Below are 15,286 nucleotides of genomic sequence, written 5' to 3'. Positions count from 1 at the left end.
AGGCAGGGAGGGGCTACTGCAGAAGTGATCATTTAAGCATCTACCACTGTGGTAAGTTTAACTTCTACAACTGTACTGTGTTCATCATATTTATCACTGCTGCAGAAGCCTTAGCGATATGGGTAGATTACATTAGCTAATTACATTTGTGAGATGGAAGTAGAAGAGTTTAGCAGACCCTGCAGAATGGTCCTAGCAAAGCTTGAGCTGGACCTAGAGAAGGAATCAAGTTTATAATGCTTTGTACAAGTATTTACAGAGGACCAAGTAGCAGCTTCTAGAATCCAACCTTTTCCACGAAGCCACAGATGAAGTCAAGGACCTGGTAGATTGGGCCTTGACCCTGCTTGGAACAGTTTTCTTACAACCACTTGGAAATAGTCTGTTTGACACAGAACCTTTGCAAATGCCCTCTACGGGCACCTTCTAGAATGCATGGATCATGCAATCCCAAATAAAACCAAGACCCATTCCCCCAAAGGCAGGCACCCGGTCTGGTGGACCCCAGCCATAAACAAACTTTACAACAGGAGGAGGAAGCTACTACATGACAGAGCAAAATCCCTAAAAGGGAAGGCATCTCTGATCAGTACTAGCAAAAAACTACGATCACTCATAAAATCATCCAAGGCCAACTTTGAGAGAAAAATCGCAAAAGACACAAAAGACAATCACAAGGCCTTCTTTAGCTATGTTAGAAACCTGGGTGGAAACTCCCAGATATGCTCAGAGTTAGTCCAAAATGACACAAAATACACTGAACCCACTGACATTGCCAACATTCTGGCAGACAGGTTCAGTGCAAATTTCCCCTCCCCTTCCCCCCCCAAAAGGAGAGAGAACTATCCCAGCAGAGTGTAGCCTCCCTAACATCTCAGATGCCCAGGTGAGAGCTGCCCTCTCTAAAGCTAAAAACACAGCATCAATGGGACCAGACGGTGTCCCAGGCTGTGTGCTACATGAACTCCAAGAGGAACTAAACCCACACATAAGGCTGCTGTTTAATCTTAGCCTTACTACAGGATACGTACCCAAAGAGTGGCGTACGGCAACAGTGGTCCCACTTCACAAAGGCGGTGCTTCTACGGACCCTGGAAATTACCACCCCATAAGCTTGACGAGCCTGGTCTGCAAAGCTATGGAGAGGATCATTATGGAACTCATAAACAAAGACATTGGGGACCTACAGACATTGGATCCTACCCAATTTGGCTTTGTCAAGGGCAGATCCTGCCTTTTGAACTTGGTCGACTTTTTTGAAACAGTCACTAAGGCCATTGATGAGGGTAAGGCAGCTTAAATGTAAACCCATATGTCACAAGATGGGTTGCAAACTGGCTCAAGGACAGAACCCACAGGGTCAGAGTTGCTGGAGCTATGTCAGACTCTAAGCCAGTAACAAGCGGTGTCCCACAGGGCTCAGTCTTGGGACCCCTCTTGTTCGGCATTTATTTTTCCGAGGTACAGGCAAACATAGGAGGATTGTGGCTGACAAAGTTCGGAGATGACTGCAAACTGGGTGCCATAATTGATACTCCAGCGGACACAAACATCCTTCAGAGAGGCCTCATAGAAATGGATAATTGGCGCCAGAGCCATGGCCTTAAGCTGAACGCCAAAAAATGTATAGTCATACCCTTTGGGAAAAACAAGGTACCCACAAATTACCACATAGGTGGTAATCCATTAAGTACGGAAGAGTTAATCAGGGACCTAGGGACCGAGGTTGACAGTAACCTCTCATTTGACACTCGCATTGCCAAAGTGGTTAGGAAGACCTTCTATATTGCCCACCTTATCATGAAGGGTTTCACATCTAGATCAAGAGAGGTCATTGTGCCCCTGTACTCTTCTCTTATCAGGCCAATGATTGAGTACAATGCCCCTTTTGGGAAGTTGGAAAGACCCCAAAAGTTCCTCACCAAGAGGATAAAGGGTCTTAAACATATGTCATATGCTGCCCGACTGGAAAAACACCAGCTCTATTCAGTCGCATACCGCCTACTCAGAGGTGATCTGTGCCTGAAGTACAAGGCCATGTCCAATCCGGAATTAATGGACATGCTCCACCTCAGAAAATCCAAATCCATCAGAGCCACGAGAGCAAGAGACGTAAACCTCAACACAGAAATAAATAGGACGTGCTGGAGAGGCAGATTCATAACCCAGAGGCTCCCTACACTCTGGAACAGAATCCCATTCCATGTTAGGCAGAGCCCCTCACTAACTCTTTTCAAGATAAATCTTGACGAATGGATGGGAGATCGTAGGTTTACCCCGGGGGGTCATCTCTGTGTCACTACTAGACAGAGGCACAGTAAACTAAACCCTAAAAGGGTGTAGTATTCTCATCCTAAGGGGTGGTGAAAGCCACACACACTCTGGCTAGGCTTATAAATGCCCTAGGGCAGATAGCCTAGTACGAACCTATGAACCTATGAACCTATCCCTTCCTAACTTATTTATTTACTTATTTTATATTTGTTAACCGGGAAAGTCCACTGGACACAAGTCCTTTTTCAGTGGAGGCCAGGGGAGAAAAACTCCACAGGTACAGAATAACAATTATCACAAGTAGTCCAAAATATACAATTTGCTTACATAAAATACAGAGATTATACACCAGTTTCAAGATATACAAATACATAAAATATACGCATGCAGATGCGTATATTTTATGTATATGCATGCAGATGAATCATCAGTAAACATATAATCAAAGAATATAGTGAAAAACATCCTAGGTCATAAAAACAGAATTAACATCATATGGGTTGCAATCATTCAGATAAGGGGAACAGTGTATTTGAGGGTTGAACTAGCCTGGAGTAGTACAGGAACAGAGCCAAGTATTAGCAAGAGGAGTTCTTAGGGATTTTTTTTTAAACTGTTCTAAGGAAGAGATGGATGATATATGGGTTGGCACAGAGTTCCATATTTCAGAACTGAAGTTAGAGAAGAGTGATTCTCCAGCTGTATTATTGGCTTTAGTTACTTCAAGAAGGGATTTATTACTAGAGCAAAGTTCCATTGTTAGAGTAGGGATTAAGCAGATTTTGCAGTGCAGGTTTTTTTTTTCTGGCTGATACAGAATTTTATGGGCTAAAATAAGTTGATTTTAATGTAACAGTTGGGGAAGTTCTAACCAGTTGAATGCTTTTAAGGATGTACAGTGCTTTGACCTATACAGAGAATCTGAGGCAAACCTGGCTATTCTGTTGTAGCAGGAGTTGAGTTTAGCTAAGGCTGTCTTTCTGAGGTTAGTAAGAATAGGGGGAAGCATAGAGAAGTGAAGAGATCCGATGAGTACATGAAATGGTGGACTTTGTGTATTTTGTAGGATACTGCCCATTTCTACATAGGATACCCAGTTTTTTGTGAACTTTCTTAATGGTCTGGGAGATGTGACTATCAAATTAAGAAGTTATGTACTCACCATAACGTTCCATCTGAGTAGGTCACTTCATTTGTCTGCAACCTTTGGGTCTTGGATCCGACTTCGGATCCGAGCCGGCAACTTATTTTACAGCTTATGGATCCGAACTCCTAGCTCCTCCCCTTACCCATAATCCCCTGCCAACCCTGACTGACTTCAGATCAAGTTTGCCCTTATACCAAATTTCACACCAAAAGTGTCCCGAAAGGGACCAAGAAAGGACATTCAAGAATTGACTTCTGAAGGCCAGGGGGAAGGAAGGGGGGGATGGTTGCAGACAAATGAAGTTACCTACTCAGATGGAACGTTATGGTGAGTACATAACTACTTAATCTGAAGTAGGGACTTCATTTGTCAGCAACCTTTGGGACAGAGTCCCCAGCTACCTGAATCTTGGGCGGCCATCATGGAAGGATGTTGCGGAGCAGTGCGGAGCCAAAGGATGCTCTCCCTCTGGAAATAACGTCCAGCTTATAATGGTTGATAAAGGTATGAGATGAGGCGCAAGTGGCTGCAGAGCAAATATCATCCAAAGATACTCTAGATCTAAAGGCAGCAGAAGTAGATATGGAGCGAGTAGAATGCGCCCGTACTCCCTGAGGTGCGGGCCTCCCCGAAGTTTCATAGGCCAGAAGAATACACTGTGAAATCCATCGTGATAAGGTGACCTTAGAAATAGCTTTACCCAAATTGAATTTGGCAAAGGAAATGAACAACTGATCGGATTGTCTGTGACCAGCAGTCCTATGAATGTAGAAGCGCAGTTGTCTGTGCACATCTAAGGAATGCAGCTTGTATTCTCCTTTATTCTGGTACTTAGGGAAGAAAACTGGCAGGTTAATGGACTGATTGATATTGGTTTCTGAGGCCACCTTAATCAGAAAGGAGGGATTGGTCCTGAGGTACACTCTATCCTGATGAAAAATCAAGTAGGGAGGTTTCGCACAAAGGGCCTGAAGTTCGGAAACTCTTTTCGCTGAAGTGATGGCGACAAGGAACACCGTTTTCCAGGAAAGGTATTTAAGTTCGGCCAAGGCAGCTGGTTCAAAGGGAGGGGCAGTCAAGGCTTGAAGGACTAGTGATAGATCCCAAGGGGGTACAGCTTCCTTGACAGGAGGCCTGAGCAGGAAAGTACCCTTGAGGAAGGTTTTACATAATTTCGCAGTCATCAAGGGACCTGTCTCATGTCCCACATGGTAATGAGAAATGGCTTCCAAATGAACCTTGACTGTAGAACAGCTAGCTCCCCATTGAAAAAGTCTGGTGAGGAAATCCAAGACAGACGGCAATGAAGCCGTGAAGGGATCTATGTTATGGTGTTCCGCCCAGATGGAAAAACGCTTCCATTTACTGCGATAGACTTTTCTAGTGGAAGGTTTATGTGCTGCCACCAAGATGGCTATAACTGGTGAAGAGATGCGGGAGTCCTGACTAAGAGTGGAACTGGAGCAGCCAAGCTGTCAGCTTCAGGTTGTCCAGATTCGGGGTTGGTAGACCTAAGGGATGGGATATTAGATCCGGAATGGGATCCAGAATCCAGGGAGGATTCACCAGATGAGACCACAGGTAAGGGAACCAAGTTTGACGAGGCCAGAATGGGGCAATGAGGATCATTCTGCTCCCCAACCGAGAGGCTTTCTGTATAAGTTTCAGCATCAGGGGTAGAGGAGGACAGGCATAAAGTAGACCGGGAGGCCATGCATGCACTAGAACGTCTCTCGGGGTTTCCCCAAGGGGGGGAATCAGAGCGAAGAAGCTGGAGCATTTCGTGTTTGAGGGAGTGGCAAAAAGATTGCAGCAGGGTTGCCCCCATTCAGCAAAAATCCGCTTCGCTACCTGGGAATTGAGAGACCACTCGTAAAGGGAAAAAATAGTGCGGCTGAGCTTGTCCACCAGAATGTTGGACCGTCCCGGAATGTGCGTTGCGATAAGGAAGCGGTTGGTGGAGATCGCCCATTCCCACACCCTCATGGCCTCTCGACAGAGAGGGTAGGACCTAGTTAACCCCTGTTTGTTGATGTACCAGACAACTGACATGTTGTCCGTCTGTATCGCAATAGTTCTTACGGGGAAAAGGTTCTGAAGTGCTTGCAACGCCAACAGCTCCGCCCTCATCTCCAGAACGCTGATATGCAAGGAGGTCTCTGTGTCGTTCCACGTGCCTTGGACCATTCTGCCTGAGCAATGCCCCCCCCACCCGAGGCGAGAGGCATCCATGGTCACCGTGGCGAGGGGAGGCGGCGTGCAGAAGGGTCGTCCCGTATGGAGGTCCGTGGACTGGAGCCACCATAAGAGGGCCCTCCTGCAAGCCCTACTGAGTGAGATAGGGAGACTGAGGGGGAGAAACTGAAAGGACCATTGGACTAAAAGGGTCCACTGTAGCACCCTCATATTCAGACGAGCGCATGGAAGAAGAGTTATTGCTGCTGCCATGGAGCCTAGCGCCCTCAGGACCAATTCTGCCGGTGGGGCTTTTGATTGGAGGATGGCCCGCACGTGAAGCCTCAGGTTTTGAAGTCGCTCGGAAGTGAAGAATGCTCACAGACTTCTCGTATCTAGTTTGGCCTCTATGAAATCTATCACTTGTGTTGGAGCAAGGGAGGATTTGTCCATGTTGATCGTAATGCCTAGATGGGGAGCTAGCCAGAGAAAGTAATTTCTGGCTGCGCAGAGTAGATGCCTTGTTGGGGCGGACAGGAGCCAGTCGTCCAGGTACGGGAAGACCTGCATTCCCTGGAGTCTCAGGTGGGCCGCTATCACCCTGGGGGCTGTGGTGAGACCAAAGGGAAGGACCCTGAACTGACAGTGACTGGCTCCTAGCCGAAAGCAGAGAAACCTCCTGGATCATCTGTCCATTAAAATGTGGTAGTACGCATCCTTGAGGTCTATTGAGCACATCCAGTCACTCTCCCGCAAGAGGGGGAGAATGGATTGAAGGGTGACCATCCGGAATTTTTCTTTGGTTACTGACAGGTTCAAGAGTGAAAGGTCGAGAATCGGTCTCAAGTCCCCCGTCTTTTTTGGCACCAGAAAGGACCTGGAGTAAAACCCTAATCCGAGCTGATCTGGGGGGACGGGCTGAATGGCTCTTTTTTCTAGCAGCTGCTGAATTTCTGCAGCTGCCACCTCCCTCTGATCGGGTGGTACATCGGGGAGGTTTTTGAGTCTGAGGACATGGTGCAGTGGAATTTTGTAACCTCTGGATATGATACGAAGCACCCAGCGATCTGACGTAATGGACTCCCAAGCCACCAGGTGCTTCGAGAAGTGCCCCCCTGACTGCCTCCAGAGTGGAGCAGTCGGGCAACCCCTCAGGGCTGCTGCATGGGCCGATCAGAGAAGGTTTCTCTGGACCCAAAATTTCTTGGGGCGGCATCCTCCCTGTCCTCCTCTGCCATGGACGGACTGGTTGTCCTGAACAGGATGGGAATGTTGCGATTTCCGGAACCACATCTTCTTCTGTCCCTTTTGGTTCTTGGAGAAGGACCTCTGGGGAGCAGAGAAGCAGACTCCGACGGCAGACAACGTCTTCCCATCCTTTTCGCTCTGGACAAGTGTCTCGCGAATGGTCTTGCCAAACAAGGCAGAACCATCAAAGGGGGCATTCGCAAAGGACGCCTTAAAGGGCTCCGTGAAGTCACAATGTCGGAGCCAGGCCTGACGTCTCATGACTAGACCCGCTCCGCTGGCTCTAGCGGCTCCCTCTGTGGCGTGGGACAAAAGCCGCATAGAGGTATTTGAAACAGATCTTAGAGTGGCCATACGAGTGGAGGACAACTGCTTGTCCTCTGCCGACATGGACTCTGGGGGGGAAGCAGCATATTCTTTGATAAGATCTCACTGTATCCTGATGACATGTGCCATGTAGTTCAGGGACCTTACTGAGAAGGTCGCTGAACTAAATACCCGCTTCCCGAAGCAATCCATCAAGCGGGACTCCTTGCTCGGTAGATGGACCGAGGGGCTCTCCTGAGCTAATTCCCTCTTGGTGGCTGCCGACATCAACATGGCATCTACGGGGGGGACCCTTGCTCCAATGGGACCGGTCTGCAGGGGGATTCAAAATTCTATCCAGGCGTTTGGGGACTGGCTCCACAGTGTCCGGCTCCTTCCACGCCCTGGTGATGATAAGGTCCACCAGAGGGTCGGCCGGAGGGGACACCCAAGAGGTAGACGGGCCTGCTCTGAATGCCTCCAGGAACACGGACTCGTCGGAGGAAGCCTTGGGGGCAGACCACCCCCCCCGATCCTGAGCATTTCCATGATGTCTCCAAAGGAGACATCCTCGGGGGGTGACCTTGGGGAGCATTCCCCTTCATCCAAGTCCATGTCCTCTGTTTAGGACTCGGGGGAGTCCACGTGTCTCCTCTTACACTTATGCTTGCGAGGCACTTCCTCAGGGGGACTGTCCGTGGAGGTCTCACCAGCAATATCCTGTTCCAGTGGAACAACCTGGGACATCGAAGCAGGCTGTCCCTGTGGCCGGGTGATGGAAGCCTGACCCAGCAGAGAGGGAGTGCAGGGTGGAGCCGATGCAAGGACCAGGGGTCCGGATGCTCTCAACAGAGCCCTCTCCACTACATCGAAGGCCGAGCCGCTCTCCCTGGGGTCTGAAAGCCGGCTCCCACTCGGATCCGATGAAGGGATCGGAACCGGCGCCGAGGCCATCGGATCCGAAGGACCCGTGTGCTCCAACCTGGACGGAGCCGAAGGCACACTGAATCCCTCAGATCCGAAGCTCGGCCCACGGCTCCAAGAGGTCGGATCCGACGAAGGACCCGATAGACTCGAGGGCAGGGTCGGATCCGAAGTACCCAGTACTGTCAGCACTGACCCACCCCCGGCTCCAACACTGCCTGGCTCCAAGCACTCCGAACCCGGGAAGTGGTTCGGAGAAGGAGCTATCGGGTCAAAAAAAGGTGTTGAGCTCCCCCCCCCCCGAAGGGGGGGGGGAGGCAAGAGCACTCCCATCTGCAGCTGGGCCTGGATGAACCTTCTCATCATCCGGTCCAAGTCTGCATCAGAAAGACTATAAGTAGATCTCGACGAGGCCACCGAGGCAGGAATGCCGCCTCGATGACCTCAATGGAGATCGGGTCTCCTCCTCCTCGGGTCTCGGGGAAAAGCAAGGGGATCGGATCCGAGGAGGAGGGGACCTGGAAGCCGTGGAGGGAGAAGCCCGCTTAGCTGGGGGGGGCCGAAGCGGAGGCCTCGGCCCGCCGCTTGTGGTGCTTCTCCCTCCTTTTCTCCCTTCTGGCCTCCCTTTCCTCCAGCGTCTTAGTGGAAGTTTGAGTCCCGGCCGGGGGAAGGGGGGCAGGAGTGGCTACCACCAAGGACTGAGGAGGAGCCACGGGAGTACCTGAGGCCGAAGCCGGATCCGGGGGCAAAAGTCCCACCAGAACCAGCTTCGACCTCCGCTCTTTCAGTGCCCTGGGGTTGAACGTTGCGCAAATGGAACACCCAGAGGACAGGTGTTCAACCCCAAGGCACAGAACACACCGAGTGTGGCCATCCACCGGTGAAAGCTTATGGCCACACTTGGTGCACTTAGAAAAAATGGGTTTTGGGGCCTCCGACATTAGAAAAAATAAAGTAACTACACAAACACACCAGGCCCCAAAAACACAAGCAACACACACACACACTCTACGAACCAGCGAGGGGAGGAATTACACTAAAAGTTAATAAAATTAACAAAAAGGGATCCTAACCACACACACTGTTTAATTAAATCAAAAAATTTTCTATTTTGACAAGTTTTTGAAGACTTATCTGGTAAGTCGCCAGGAGCTCTAAAATCCAGCTGTCTCTTTTAAGAGCGGCAAACTAGATCTGAGGTCAATCAGGGTTGGCAGGGGATTATGGGTAAGGGGAGGAGCTAGGAGCTCAGATCCATAAGCTGTAAAGTAAGTTGCCGGCTCGGATCCGAAGTCAGATCCAAGACCCAAAGGTTGCTGACAAATGAAGTCCCTACTTCAGATCCCATGTTATTGTCAATCTCAACTACAAGAATTTGATGTCAGGTATGGGAGAAATAATAGTTTTATTACTGGACATAATGTTAAATGTGGAATCTGAAGTGGCGGATCTAGTAGGATTGAAGAGCAGAAGTTTAGTTTTATTAGGATTCAGAATAAGTTGGAATTTGGTTAGCCATGTTTCTACAGAGAGAAAAGATTCTTGTGTTAATGTGTGGAGTTCATGTAATGAAGAAGCTGCACATATTAGTGTACAATCATCTGCATACTGGATGACACATGCATGTGTAGTAGAAGTCTGGAGGTTGTTAGTATATATAGAGAAAAGTAGTGGGCCTAATAATGTAGCCTTGGGGTACTCAGAGTGACTCGAAGAAGAGGGTCTATATCAGATCATCGAAGTATTAAAACTTATAATGTTCTGATATCGAACACTATTCAGCGAACGCTAAGAATGGCGAAGCTGCAGAACAACAAATTCTTTCCTCGGGAAAGAATTTGGTTGGCCGTTGCTGTGGCTTCGCTATTCTTAGTGCTGTGGTGGAAAGTTACGGGTTGGGTTGAGGTAAGTGCGCGATTGTTTGTACGATAGGGTTAGGGCCGGGTTAAGTAAGTTAGGGTTAGAGCACGGGTTAGGCGTGTGTGCGATAGTGACAGACTTTAGGGTTAGGGGGCGGTTTAAGTGAGTTAGGGTTAGGGCGTGGGTTATGTGAGTGTGCGATAGTGACGGACCTTAGGGTTAGGGTTTAGGTTAAGGTAAGTGGGTAGATAGTAGTGTATGTCTAGTTTAGTGTAGCTTTAGATGTAGGAATTTAAGTGTGTGTGTGTGGTTGCTGTTTGTTTGATGTGCTTGTATTGTGTGTATGTGTTTCGGAACAGCGAATTTTTTCCATGGGAAAAAAATTCATTGTTCTGAATGTTCGATTTTCATGTTTAGATGTTTTGGAGCCGATGAAATAGAGTTCGCTATTTTCATCTTTTGATAACGTGATATAAACACGGTGGAAGTCCTATGAATGGGACGAAAGCTGTGTTGAGTGTTTTAAAGGAATTTATGGGTATGTAAGTAGTCCATAATTTCAGTATGCATGCATCTCTCCAGGATTTTTGATAGAGAGGATAGAATAGCTATTGGTCGGTAGTGGATCAGTTCTGTAGAATTTCCTCCTTTATGAAGAGGGATAATACGGGAACTTTTCCAGACTGCAGGGACTAGGGCTTCAGACAAGGATCTGTTAACAAGAAAGGCTACTTGCTAGGCAATTGCATCAGCAGCTATTTGTAGAAATGCATCTATTAATTTGCTGCTAGTGTTATGGTCTTAAGCTTTTTAAGGTATTTTCTTATCTCCTCAATAGAAACAGGTTGAAAGTGAAAGATGCTGCTGTTGCTATACGTTTTGCAAGGATCTATGGTGGGGAGTTGTTTTGCTGGTCAGATAGGGCTAAAATGGTCTCAGTGAAGCATTTGTTGAATTGAGTAGCTATGCTCTCGGAGGTGTTTACCAAAGTAGGGGAGGGAGTACTACATTTACTAGGAAGGAGAATTTTGTAAATGGATGCCCAGAACTTTTGAGGATTGTTTTGATGCTTTATTTGTAGATTATGGTAATAACTGATCTTGTTGAGTTTGACTAGTTTTCTTTTTTTTGCTTTATTCCTGAGGCTTGGGACCTGACTTTATGCCAGTGGTCCCATGCTTGTCTCTGACTATAAGGAGGGATCTGGTATCTTTACTTGGCCAACGAGCGATATTACATTTGATTTTGATAGTTCTGACAAGGGCATGCAGGTTTAGGACATCTAGAAAGGCAGAGTTAAAGAATTTAGCGGCTTCTTCTAAGTTAAGAAGTTTTAATGGTGTCCAATTACATCTTCTAAGGTCAGTAATGAAGTTGCTGGGGTTAAAGGTCTTTTTATTTCTTATTAGTTGGTAAATAGAGCCTTTGGTATGGTGGATACCCTGCCTAAGTTAGCAGAAAGGTTGGTAGATGGTCACTTAGACCATCTGGGAGGCAACCTGAATGAGAGGGGTGGACTGGTCTATTTGCTAGTATCCAGTCGAGGACTGATTCCCTGTTAGATGCTTTGTCAGTTCTGATTAGTGGGGGTATGAGAGTTATATGGAAGCCAATCAATGTTAATCTCCCATGATGATGGTTTCTTCTTGGAGTGACTTGCAAGACCAATGGAGTACGTTCGCAAGAGTGGGTATATTGTTTCCAGATGACATCATCATCTTCTTTCGGCTGTTCCCGTTAGGGGTCGCCACAGCGGATCATCTGTTTCCATTTCTTCCTGTCCTCTGCATCATGCTCTTTCACACCAACTGCCTGCATGTCCTCTCTCATCACATCCATAAACCTCATCTTAGGCTTTCCTCTTTTCCTCTTACCTGGCAGCTCCATCCTTAGCATCCTTTTCCCAGTATACCCAGCATCCCTTCTCAGCACATGTCTAAACCAACGCAATCTCACCTCTCTTGCTTTGTCTCCAAACTGTCCAACCTGAGCTGACCCTCTAATATACTGATTTCTAATCCTGTCCATCCTAGTCACACCCAGTGCAAATCTTAACATCTTTAACTCTGCCACATCCAGCTCTGACTCCTGCCTTTTCAACAATGCTACCATCTCCAACCCATATAACATAGCCAGTCTCACTACCCTCTTGTAGACCTTCCCTTTCACTCTTATTGGTACCCGTCTGTCACAAATCAATCCTGACACTCTTCTCCACCCATTCCACCCTGCCTGTACTCTCTTCTTCACCTCTCTTCCACACTCACCATTACTCTGAACTGTTGATCCCAAGTATTTAAACTGCGAAAGAAAAGCATTTTAAACTGAGGTGTCTAGTGGACATCACAGAACACATTCCTGTGTGAAGGAATAAAGAAAGACTTGTGAATGTTTTCCTGGAGTCCCAGCTTGTGTAAGAGATCTCTCACCAAAGAAAGAGATTCTTGACATTTTGAAAAAGACTACATAGATAACATTTCTCCTGTTTAGATGATTTGCTTAATAGCTGCAGCTTGCAATGGGCTATAACTGGAGCTAGACTCTTTGTGAATACTGTTGGTTGAGTTGAGTGGACAGTGCAAAGGATAACTCAGAGAAATGATAATGTGATCCAGGCACACAAAACCTTAAGAAACATCTAAAGTTTGGATGAATATGGTGATTATAAGTATCTTTCAAGTCTAGTGTTATCAGGAAACTTGAAAGAAGAAGAAGAGGTAACAAGTTGTGAAGTAACATCATTTTGAATATGGGCACTATCACAAGCAGGTTTAGGAAAGAAAGACAATGAATTGGTCTCCAGTAACATTTCTTTGGTACTGGGGACATCCTTGAATAAAAACCCTTCCCCAGCTGTTAAGGAAGAACTGGTTCTATTACTTCTTGGGACAGCATATAATGAAGAACTGGTGGAAACAAAACTGTTTAAATCTGGAAGATGAATAATGACCACACTTTAAAGAAGTAATTTACTATCACTGCTACTTCTAACATTGATGAATGATTTTCAGAATCTACTTGCCTAAAATTGCTGCCATAAGAGAAAAATGGAAATTTAGAGACTTTCTGGAAGAGGAAAAGGGGCAAGGTTGGGAGGACTTCACAATGTCTCTTGAATAATCATTCAGACTTGTCAGAGTGTCCTTGGTGTTGGGAAGTTTGAGAATTCTTTTTGGAATCCCCTCATCATTTCTTCTTAAATGTGTTCATCTCTATTTTGTTGAGACTGTTTTAGTCAGTTTTTACCAAAAATGGATGAGGAAATAGAAAATTCCTTAGAAATTTGGAAAAGGAGGGCTAATAAAATCAGATTCCCTATGTCAACTTGCTCCTTTCATCACACTTTTGATCACCTCTGCAGCAGAGGGGTCAAACACTAAATCTCTATCCACGGAAGAATTTAAAATCTCATTTCTAATATCATTTGGGAGGTTCACTGAATGCAGCCATGCAAACCTCCTCTAAACAGTACCAGTGACCATTGCCCTTGAAGTATCAACAGATTATACACACACACTGTAAACAATGAGCAGTGACATATACAACAGAAGAAACCAAGTTATTTAAAGCAGATTTTCTTCACAAGAAGAAACTGCAGATAAGACATTCCTCATACTTCCACGATTTGTCAGAACAAACTTTAAAATACAAGCCTGATAATTCAAAATTATGAAAATCAAAGGTGCAGAAGTATGCACTTTTTTTTTTCAAATATCAAGAATTTTCCCATCCTTATCAGAAAGGGTAGGATTGGAATTAACTAAGTGCTTAGCAGCAGTGGGATCAACAAAAGGTATAGCTGCTAGGTCAGATTTGGGAATAGAGTATAACAATTAAAAGACTGAGGAACTTTATACAGCCTATTCGCCTGTTTAGGGGCAACTGGCTGACTATCAAGAAAATTGCAGGCTGTAACACACACATCCTCTAAAGCATTCAGAACAGGAGGAATGATTTTTGGTTCTGGAAAATCCTTCTGTAACAAATCACATTATTTTCTGAAGGACTGAGAAACCTCAGTGCTCTCTCACCGAAAACAATAGCACATTCCAGCAATAGTCCTATAGAAAGAGACCCCCAGGAAGTATCAGAAACAGAGCTACAATACACTTGTTGGTGTCAGACATATACACAGCCTGCCAACTTATCCCCCTACCCCCAACAGACACCCACCTGTGTACATATCCAATACCTGAACGTCAGAAAAGTGGGGGAAAATCATCACAGTAATGTATTCCAACTGGGTACTTCTGGTCAGTACAACACCCCCAGACAAACTATAGTGATCACTCAGGTGTAATAGTAAGAAAAGGTGCAGAAATAATGACCATAGACCCTACTGTCCCAGCCCCCACTAAAGTGGTCATAGACATTTTAAGGATCTATGTGCACTGTAATACATCATTTGTGCCTAATTTTAAAAGACACCTACTTGTTAACTGTTTACTATTATTTTTCTTTTTTTTTTTTTTTTTGCTACCCAGAACTATTACATATGTTGCTACTTAAAACAGAGATTGTCCTGTGGGCATGCACTTTCACAAACAGCACACACACTGACATTGCCCCATGCAAACCCAAAATAATGACTGCTTAATCAAGAAAAAAACAGTCAGTCCTTTTCATCCACATACAGCCCTCATACCCAGCAATTACAGCTACTTTGTTGAATGTGTACATCTCAAATATCTGACTGCAATAATGTAATGGCCACAGTTAAGCACTTCAACTTTGTTTCATGAAAACAGTAGCCACAGTAATGTATTCCAGCTTGTGTCATACAAAATCATTTCAGTCCTACAAAACCACAATGTCTGCTTGCACTGAGCAAATGACAGCAGGGCCAGTCACTCTCATCTACTGACAGCCACCATACCTAGCTATTACAGTCACTTTGATGATGTGTGTATATACAAATCTGACTATAGTCAGTCTCAAAAAATCTTTAGAAATATAAATCAAGTTGTGGCAACTACATTTTATTCTGAATATAGGTTCATATGTCCATATGTGTTTACTAGGTTAAAGACCACAAGGGCCTTATTAGGCCTAGTTATGAATCCCAAATCTCTGATAAGTTCCGGTACCCTTGATAAGTGTAAGCATGGGCTTGGGAGATGAAACACCTACAAGCAGGGCCCTGGGAGATGAACCATTTATAGGCTGCCTGTATACATTAGAGTGACAGCTGCCAAACCAGGATGAATTTCCTGTTCCCCACCCAACTGTCCAAGTTACACATGAATTGGGATAGGGAGGAACTCTGATTCACACAGATGGGGAGCCTGTTTCAGAGAAGGGGTAGTGTCTGGGATACATATATCTCTCTTTAGTAGGTCCTATTTACATCAC

The 15,286-nt window shown here is 45.9% G+C and overlaps 1 protein-coding gene across 1 annotated transcript in view; it reads right to left on the bottom strand.

The window, feature by feature from the left end:
- The window catches only part of SMIM14 (small integral membrane protein 14), a 734,614-nt gene that overhangs the window by 511,319 nt on the left and 208,009 nt on the right, over positions 1-15,286 (bottom strand). The window lies entirely within an intron of this gene.

This window comes from Protopterus annectens, chromosome 2.part1 (assembly GCF_019279795.1).
Source record: "Protopterus annectens isolate FY-2018-M chromosome 2.part1, PAN1.0, whole genome shotgun sequence".
In the NCBI taxonomy this organism is placed as follows: Eukaryota; Metazoa; Chordata; order Ceratodontiformes; family Protopteridae; genus Protopterus; species Protopterus annectens.
Note: the sequence above shows the minus strand (reverse complement) of the source record. Positions and strands in the feature narration are given on the sequence as shown.